At 48.2% G+C, this 9,416-nt stretch overlaps 1 pseudogene; it reads right to left on the bottom strand.

Moving 5' to 3' along the window:
• Nucleotides 1–756: 756 nt before the first annotated feature.
• On the bottom strand, nt 757–1,005 carry LOC144679374 (immediate early response 3-interacting protein 1 pseudogene; annotated as a pseudogene).
• Between the last annotated feature and the right edge of the window lie 8,411 nt (nt 1,006–9,416).

The following is a 9,416-nucleotide window of genomic DNA, read 5'->3' as shown; positions in this document are numbered from 1 at the left end:
CTCAAGCAACTGCAGCTGGTGGCACTTCCTGCACATGTGGTCGGGTCAGAGGGAAAGGAGCATCTACGACTTCCCACATGTTGCAGGCAGTACATAACATGGGAACTGAGCTGCCCTGCCATGCCTCTGGTGGAAAAAAACCCTTACTTATGTTAAATACTGTAAAAAAAGTTAAATTATTTATGTACTTTAAATAAAAACTAGAACTCTTACTTTCTTTAGCTTAATCTATTTTAAACTGGAGAAAAACTGGAGAAAAAACTCGAGAAAAACATTTAGCCACTACTCACCAATCAGCTCTCACCTTTGTGCTGACATCACTTTTTGAAGCTTCCCCGCACTCACTCTGGTTCCAATCTCTCTGCCACTCTCTCACGCTGTCTTGTGATGTCAGTCTTGTTATTTTCAACAAGAACTGACTGCAGAACACTCTTCCCAGACTGCTTCACCTCGATGCTGACTGCAGGACACTCTTCCCAGACTGCTTCACCTCGATGCTGACTGCAGGACACTCTTCCCCTTTTTTTTACTGAAAAGTTCAAATCATTTTTTGCATTGATCCCATTTTCTTTTAATTTTTATGTCTATAAAATACTGAAATGTGAAATGCCATGGATTTGCTTTTACTACAGTTCAAAGGAACTTTGAGGGAGATTGCGGCGTTAAACAGCAAAATATGTTGCAAATCTCCACGCATGTAGAAAATTCTGCGTTCTCTCATCACCATAGAGAGTATTGATGCTCTTTTCCAGTTCTTCATCCAAAAAGTAATATGAGTACAATTGTTGTGAAGTTCAGTACTATCAACGGCAATCTCATCACCATTCGTATGGATTGGATTAGATTTATGAGCTGAGATTTAATCCCTGGCTGTTCTCCAAAACCACCAACGCTCTGGTCTGTTCCCCAGACGATCTCGTTGAGGAACCGCTCCTCATGCAGCACAGCCACAGCATTGACACAGAGCAGAGCAGACTGCAGCAGTGAGTACAGGGTGACCACCATCCAGACAGGGAATCCGCTCAGCCCCAGACCTCAATAGTTGTCATGGTCACTACTACTGAGACAAGTTTTCAATTCCAGATTTTATTACTGACTTGAAATTCCACCAGCTGTCATAGTGAGGTGTGAACCTATGACCCTGGGACATTAGCCTGAATTACTCATCCTGTGATGTCACCATTACGCTAATGTCTCTAGTGCACAGGAGTGATGAGCGGTGCTTGCGAGGGTTGCCTCGTGGACCTCAGGATTGAGGCAATGTGCATTCAGGCGAGGGCACAGGCAAGTCGCTTTTCCCCGGCTGGCTGAGGTGAGCTGGGGATTGGGGGTCAATGGCTGCAATGTGGTTTAGGCGAATTAGGGAGTGGGAGTCAAGGGCTGCAATTTGATTGAGGTGAGTTAGGGTGGGGGGTGTCTCCAGGCACCTGATCTGCAGCCCGTGTTTCAGCTCGTCTTCCCGCAGTCAGTACATCAAGGTGTGCGCTGAGGTGCAGCCCTTGTATGTGCAGGATAGAGGGGAGGGAAGTGACCACGCATTAGGGAAACTTTGTATAAGGTGACCATTCCTCTGCAGCTGAGACAGCTCAGGAGCAGCCACATTGACATGCGTGGAGTCGGGCCTCTAACTTATCTGCCCACTCAAGCAATGCAGAGGTCTGAAAGTGCCACCAACTGCTCCAGGGCTTTTCACCCCTCAGGCACAGTCTACAAACTAATGAGCATTTTAGTGGACTGCAGAACAATTGGATGACTGGGAATGTTGTACAATCTCCTTGCTAAAGCTGCCCATGGAGCAGTCACTGGTGGAGGTGCTCACAGCCCCTTGCAATGTCAGCATTCAGGTTTGGACCAGTCTCCCCCATGGTTCAAGCTAACAGTGCATCCTTACAGTGTGGGTTAGGAGAATGCCTATGCCTGAGCTGGGAGCACAGCATGCAGTCCAATGGGCAATGCTACAGTCAATCAGCTGGGTGGAGTGGGGCGGAGGTGGGTGAGGTTATGGGCAGCCATGCAGTGTACTAAACTCTGGCCATCCAAGTGGTGGCCAGCACTCCCTGGGATGTGCTAAGTGGCCTTCAGACTAAACCAAGAGAGGTTCTTCATCCTGCAGGAGGAGTATGTAAGGAATATGGAGGCTGGTGAGCTAACTGTATGCCTCATGGCTTACAAAGAGCAGAGATGAAGGAGAAGAGAGGCCCTTGGCTGGGCAGAGAGAGGAGTAGCACCCTCAGTTAGAAGGGACAGCTGGGGTTCCTGTGCACGCTGCTGAAGAACCACAGTGAGTCGTCGCTGGTCAGTGCCTAGCTAGACCCAGGGTCTATAGACAGCGCTTGTCATTCCTGCAGATGACTGAGAACCAGTGTCGCCAAAGACTGCACAAGTCTAGGGAACTGGTCGGTCACATCTGCCACCAGCTGTAGGATTTGGTGTCAGGGGGACATGGAGGGCATCCACTGCTATTGGTCGTGAAAGTGACCTTGGCACTCAATTTTTATTGTAGTGGCTCCTTTTAGGGTGCCACAGGTGACCTCTGTGGATATCACAAGCCTCCACCCACAAGTACATCCGTGAGGTCATGGATGCCATCTTCATGGGTGCATTTCGCTGGGGATCAGGAAAGCCAGGAAGCAAGAGCGTTGGGATTTGCACAGATCTCAGGTTTTCCACAGGTGCAGGGTGCCATTGCCTGCACTCAGGTGGTACCCAGATCTCTGTGACAACAAGTGGTCACCTATGCCAACCACAAGTGCTTCTACTTGCTGAATGTTCAGCTGGTGTGCAACCACCACAAACACATCCTACAGGTCTGCGGACGGTTCCCAGGGATTGTCCACGTCTCGTACATTCTCAGTAGGTCTCAGGTCTCTGACGTCTTCCAGGGCCCCAGAGGCTGCAGGGATGGTTCCTCGGGGACAAGGGCTAATCGCAGAGGAAGTGGCTGATAACACTCGTGCAGCAGCCTCAGAGTGCAGCAGAGAGAAGGTACAACATGGCTTATTCTGCAACTCGCATCTTGGTGGAGCAAACCATTAGAATGTTGAAGGTGAGGTTCTGGTGCCTGGACCGGTCTGGTGGAGCCCTGCAATATAGCCCACAGGGGGCGTCACGAATCCTCATCGCCTGTTGCGCCCTTCACAACCTGGCGCTGCAACGGGGAGAGAGGCTGGCTGAGGAGGAGATGGAGGAGCTGGAGATCTCCTCCAATGAGGAGGACATCAATGGGGCTGAAAGTGAGGGTGTCCTTGAAGGTGAGGATGATGGTGATGAGGCCATCGCCTTGTTCAGATGAGGCAGGCGTGCTCGGAAGGCCCTCAAAGCTGCTAGATTCGTGGATGACGATGACTACATACAATGAGGACACTCCATAGATCCTCATATTGCATCTGTGAACGTTTGACTCCAGTCTAGCTGATGGCAGTGCACATACACTCTGTGATAATGTTCCTGTCATGGAGATGCAGCAATTGCCCATAGTATCTACATTCCAGGAGGGTGATGATGGCATGCAGTAGGGACAGTTCATATATCCCCAAATAGCTTATTTAAATGTCTGGCTCCTGTCTGGCTGATGGCACATTGTTTGCTCTCTGTGATCAGGGTCATATGATGGAGATGCAGCAGGGAGACTTTAACTTGTCCTGATCCTATGGCATTCTTTGTGAGCTAAACCCTTCAGCTCCACAGTGTCAGTGGACTCAGATGCTGATGAGATGAGGGGCCTGTCGCACCTCAAAGATGCTCTGAGCACACAGAGAGACTGACGGAACTCTGTACCGCTGGCCCCAAGACATTCTGGCAGCAATGATAAGCCTCATCGAGGTGCAGGCATGATGGATGTGACCAGTGATAGTGTAGGTGCACCATCAGTGTGCTGGGAAGGTTGCACAAAGCACAGGGAAGAGGCCCTGGACTAAGACACCTGCCTTTATCTTGTGCATGGACCTTGGTTTCACATTTGAGTGACACGATCACAGCTCATCAGAAAAAGGAGCCATTGGCAAGGAGAAATTCTTGGGAGCATATTAACAAAGTGAACATTATGTATAAGTGATTAACACCCATGCCCAGGCTGTGCAACTATATCTTCTTAACCTTCCTAACCCTGACTCTATGTCTTGGTGCTCCCCCAACATCCACAGTGGAGGTGGAGACAGCCTGCTGACTGCTGCGCCCTGTCTGTGATGACTTTGGGGGGGCGTCCTCTGGAGGGTCGAGACTTGGAGGACCCGGGCCTGCTTTCGGGGTCCTGCTGTATGGCAATGGCACCTTCCTCAGCCTGTGGAGCTGAATTTGCTGGGGTCACGGGAAGAGGGGATTCAGATGGGCCAGTAACTCCCAGGGTGGATAGCCCTGAGGTGTGCATCTGCTGATCCTACTCCCTATGGGTGCCTGAAGGCCCCTGGCTGGCTCTTTGAGGAGAAGGGGAAGCTGGAGTGAGATCCCAGCACCCCTCTTGTGTTGAGACTGTCTGAGGCCAATTATGACATCAGTGATGGAGTTCAGCCCGCGCAGCAGTGCAGGACTGATATGCTGGACCAAGGTCTCCTTGACAGTTGCCATCCAACAGTGTTGACCTCCGTGCATTGGTATGCTGGCGCTATCACCTCAGACTGAAGGTGGATGGACTCCTCCATCGTGCCTTGCAATCTGAGGAGAGCAGCGGGCATCCCTTCCTGATGTCCCCAAGCTTGCCTTTGCAGGTCCAGCAATTGAAGTAAGACCAAGTCCAGAGGATCATCATCTGACTCAGGCTCAGCAGATGTCTGGCCTCCAGCAGTCCCCTGAGTGCCGAACAACTGGGAAGTCCCTGCCTCTGCTTGCCGTGGGTCAGACAGTGTGATGTGCTCAACAGATTGTGACCCTGAAGCTACTCTAAAGCTTGGCCCCGCCGAGGTGTGTGTCTCTGTGCTGGTGGAGAGTGTGGGTGAGTGCTGTGACGGGTCTTCTTCAATGAGTGTTTCAGCAGATTCCTCTTCCGAGGTGTCTTCGGGGCTTGAGTCGAGGGCCTGGGTCGTGGACTCCCAGATGTACCTGCGAAAGTAAGGAGAGATAATTAGTGCATGACAGTGGCCTGTGAAACAGGACACATCACTCACAGCATTGTTGTCTGATGGATGTTGCACTGCTGGATCTTCACGTGGTTGACCACCGCTGACCTCACCGTCAGCACAGGAACGGTCCAGATCCTCACTAGCCAACTGGATGGCTGTGCTTTCAAAGTCCATGAGGACCTTGATTTCAGGCATTCCTCTACCAGTCTGCGACCTCTCCCTTTTGTTGTGTGCCAGCTTGTCCTGCATGAATAGAGGTGGAGAGAGTGTAAGCAGGATGCCTGCCAGGCCAGATGATAAGTATGCCTGGCATGTGTGGGTGGTGAGTGGTCCCATGGGCGGGATAAGGACAATGAAGGTGTGTGTGAGAGAATGAATGATGATGTCCCTTGAACTGACAGTGAGTGAGATCCCTGCAGATGTGTGATTTGTTTGTGAGTGTGTGAGTTGAGAGTGATCAGAAGAGTGACTTACCCAGGAGGAATGGAAAAGATCATTCACCCTCTTTCGGTACTGGCTGGCTAACCTCTTTTGCAGGACGTTGGCACTGACCACCACTGCCGCCGTCTCCCAAGTCGGATTGGTGATGTTGCTGCCCCTCCTGCAGCCAGAGCGGGGGTACAGGACATCACCACAGGCCTCCACTGTGTCCAAAAGGTGCTCGAGGGATGTGCCCTTAAACCTGGGGGCTGCAGTCTTCTTGCCTTTCAGGGCCATGTCTTCCTTGCAGCAGTCCTGGGCTGGAAGCTCTGAGAGGTGTGCGCGCGGCTGCACTTTAAATATGGTGTCTGGTGTGGTGAAGCAGCGAGGTGATGGTGTGGTGGGCGAATCAGAGGCCACTCGCCAGCGAAATGGCATGTTTCTTGGGAATGCATGATTAATGGAGTGGGTTTGGGATGATATGGTGTGAAAAGCTGCCATTGTGGCCGGCGGGTAAAACATTCTTTTTCCCGCTTGCTACCGCACTTAGTGCAAATCTGGGGCGATTCCGCCCTCAGACTCTGTGATAAGTATGTTCACAGTTCCAGTGTTACAACAGATCGGAGTGATAAGGAAGAGAATATCTGTAAATGTACTGGCCCCCTTAGAAAATTTAAATCGCAAAACTTATATGATAATTGTTATATTCTACCATGGGGTCGCTTTGCTTGCACGCTTATCTGTCGACGGCTGAGTAGACAACAATATACTGCAGACCCAGAGACCAATATGAAATGAAGCACCTGCTATTTATTTACACAGACAACAGAGCACTAACATGATGTATGCTTTTTCAACCTGACCCTCTACTGGACTAACATTAACATGGTAGCCCGTGCTACACAGCTATTGGGTCTTACAGTCAAGTGGTCAATCTGCTCACATTTTCTTAAAGGTGTATTGCACCTCAGATTACCACATCCCTCCTCCTTTACTTGAAAGTACTACACTCAGGAGGCTTTGTCAAACATGTCAACCATCATAGTTCTACGACTTTGACTGGTTTACCTGAGGCCTCCCACTCAGGAGTTATCTGTCCTTTAGGCTCCCCAGTGGGAGCCTGTAAGTTTGCCCCTTTGACTCTCTCAGGCTCAACGGATCCTACAAACACATTCAAAGCAAGGGGAGTTCCTTCTACCTGTGGTATAGACTCCAACAGGAATGCTTTCACCCTCTTTTGGGCCCAATCGCATGCACTCCTGCTGCCCCTCCCCTCCTAGTTCAACAATATGTAGGTCAACTGCCAAGAAGGTTCTCAAGATCAGGATGTTGGGCAAGGCTAAATTCAACACGGAGTGATTAGCTGCCTGCCGTGTAAAACAATTTTCGGGGCCTTGTTAGTAATTCTGCTATTTCTTCCTACGTGTCTTCTTTTGATGGGTTTTCTTCTTGGCAGCGCTGACTTTAATCTCAGCTTCCTTTTCAATTTCTCTATTGGCCAGACTAGGCTTAGGTATGAGCTCAAGTTGAGTGAACTCAGTGGTTGAGTCTTCCAGCATTTCCTCATCTGTCAGCTCCTATGAAAACTCAGGGGTCTCTATTTTGAAAACTTCTTGGCTTTCACGTAGCTGATTCTTCAACTCTTCCATTTCTTTTTTATATTTGTCAGTTGTTTCCTGGGAAAATTAAGCATTGTTGGAGTTTCTAGGCTAATTGATTCTTCATCTCGGCCAGAGATATGCTGAACTCTTTCTGTACTTCCTCATAACTTTTTAGTGGTGCAAATTGGGATCTGAGGGAATCTCGTTATATGCGAAAGTCCTTCAGCGGGTTTTCTTTTTCTTTTTGAAGGTTACTGACTTCAACTCGAACTCTGTCCTGAAGCATCAGCTCTATGAGATCCTTTTATTGAGTATTTACATGGTCCTTTTTCCAAACAGCAACATTTCCTGCTTCTGATTGAGATCTCAGTAATCCCTCAAGATTGGTCTCTCTTAACCAGTTTCTTCCAAGGAGACTTGGTCCTCTGCCTGCTATCACCATTAGGTGTAGATTAGCAGACTGGCTTTCATATTGTACTGGAACCTTTCTTATACCTCTCACTTGTATGTCTTCGCCACTATACGTCTTTAATCTAGCATCTGAATTTTCCAGCTCTTAGTGAGTGGTCTCCTCCATTCAGATACTTACGTGTGTTGCCTTATACCTGTCGTGGATGCCCCTGTGTCCACCTCTATTCAAATGGGTTTTCTGTTGACGTCTACTGTCCTGTAGATTTGCTCTGTTTTACCCATTTTTAAGTTGTGTAGCAAGTAAATATCTGACTCTGTTTCTTCTGGTTCCTCCATTGCATGAATTTCACGGTTTGTGCCTTTTTGTTTGAAATTTTGTCTCAATCTGTCCTTGCAATATCACTTAATGTGCCCATTATGATGGCTGTAAAAACACTCGGTTCTTTTAAATTGTCATTTGTTTGTAGGCTGTCCGGTTCCATTTCTGCCATTGTTAATGTGGTTTTTATCCGTTAAACCATTGCTTTTTGTTGGTCTGTTAATGGCGGCTGTTTCCTGCCTTTCCGGGGAGTCTTGCGACATTTCTAACTCCAGACGTGAAGAACGGCGCTATTTTGTGCTCCTTTGATTTCTTCTGAGTTCCTGACTGTGCTTTCCATTGTGAGCACCAACTCCAGCACTTTGCTCAAGTCTAAATTTGTTTCTGACAACAACCTTTTTTGAATGGCGTCGTCATTAATCCGACACACTAATCTGTCTCTTAGCATGTCATTAATTGACATCCCAAACTCACAGTGCTCTGTCAGTTGTTTCAAGGCTGCTACATAGCAAGTGACTGTCTCTCCAGGGGCGCGGCACCTTGAATTGAATTTAAAACGCTGCGTTGTTACCGAGGGTTTTGGCTGAAAGTGGCTTTTCACAAGATTCACCAACTCATCAAAGCTCTTGGAATCTGGGGCGATGGGTGCCATTAGACTATGAATTAGGCCGAATCTTTTACTGCTACATGTCGATGAGAGGATCACCCACCTCTCCTCCTCCGATATGTCGTTGGCCAAAAAGAAAAACGTGAGGCGTTCAACATAATGTGACCAGTCATTAGTGATCTGATCAAATGGTTTGATGCGGCCAAATTGTGGCACACTGTGGGGAGATAACTTCGATGACTATGGTAAGGGCTGTACTTACAATCGGCCTGCAGGGCATGGCTGATTCATTGCAGTTGAGTATTTGCGGCTTTCCTTGGTGTTGTCGACTAGTCGTGTTTTTACTCGGTGCCAGTTGTTATATTCTACCATGGGGTCGCTTTGCTCGCAAATCGGTTGCACGCTTATCTGTCAGTGGGTGAGTTGACAACAATACACCGCAGGAGCAGCGACCAATATGAGGTGAAGCACGTGCTATTTATTTACACAGATAACAGAGCACTAACATGATGTGTGCTTCTTCAACCAGGCCCGACTCTAGACTAACATTGTAGGCTGAGCTACAATCCGCCTTACAGTCACGTGGTCAATCTGCTCACATTCTCTTAAAGGTGTATTGCACCTCAGATTACCACAATAATTATGCATTAAATTTATATTTCTTTACAGAGGGAGTTGTTGGAGAGTGGAATGTTTTGCAACAGGGAGTTAATGTGGTTCAGCACATTGCTTCTGTTCAGTCAAAATTGAATACTGCTAAGTATTTGAAGCAGAGGACAATACTGGGATAGGAGGAGAAAGCAGGGCGGTGTTAGACTGCTTTTGCAAAGAGCTTGTACAATAAAACAAATGGCCATTTTCAATCCTGTGAACTTCTCTATAGTTCTATGTTTCTAAGTTTGTAATTCTTAATATTTGGCATGAAGGCTATTTTTAGGTGAACATCCTCCCCCTTCTCTAGTCTCGACAGATGCAGAAACAAATGGAAGAAATACAGGCTGGCA

Source organism: Cetorhinus maximus, chromosome 4, assembly GCF_964194155.1.
Source record: "Cetorhinus maximus chromosome 4, sCetMax3.hap1.1, whole genome shotgun sequence".
NCBI classification, from domain to species: Eukaryota; Metazoa; Chordata; class Chondrichthyes; order Lamniformes; family Cetorhinidae; genus Cetorhinus; species Cetorhinus maximus.
This window is presented reverse-complemented; position numbering and strand designations above follow the sequence as displayed.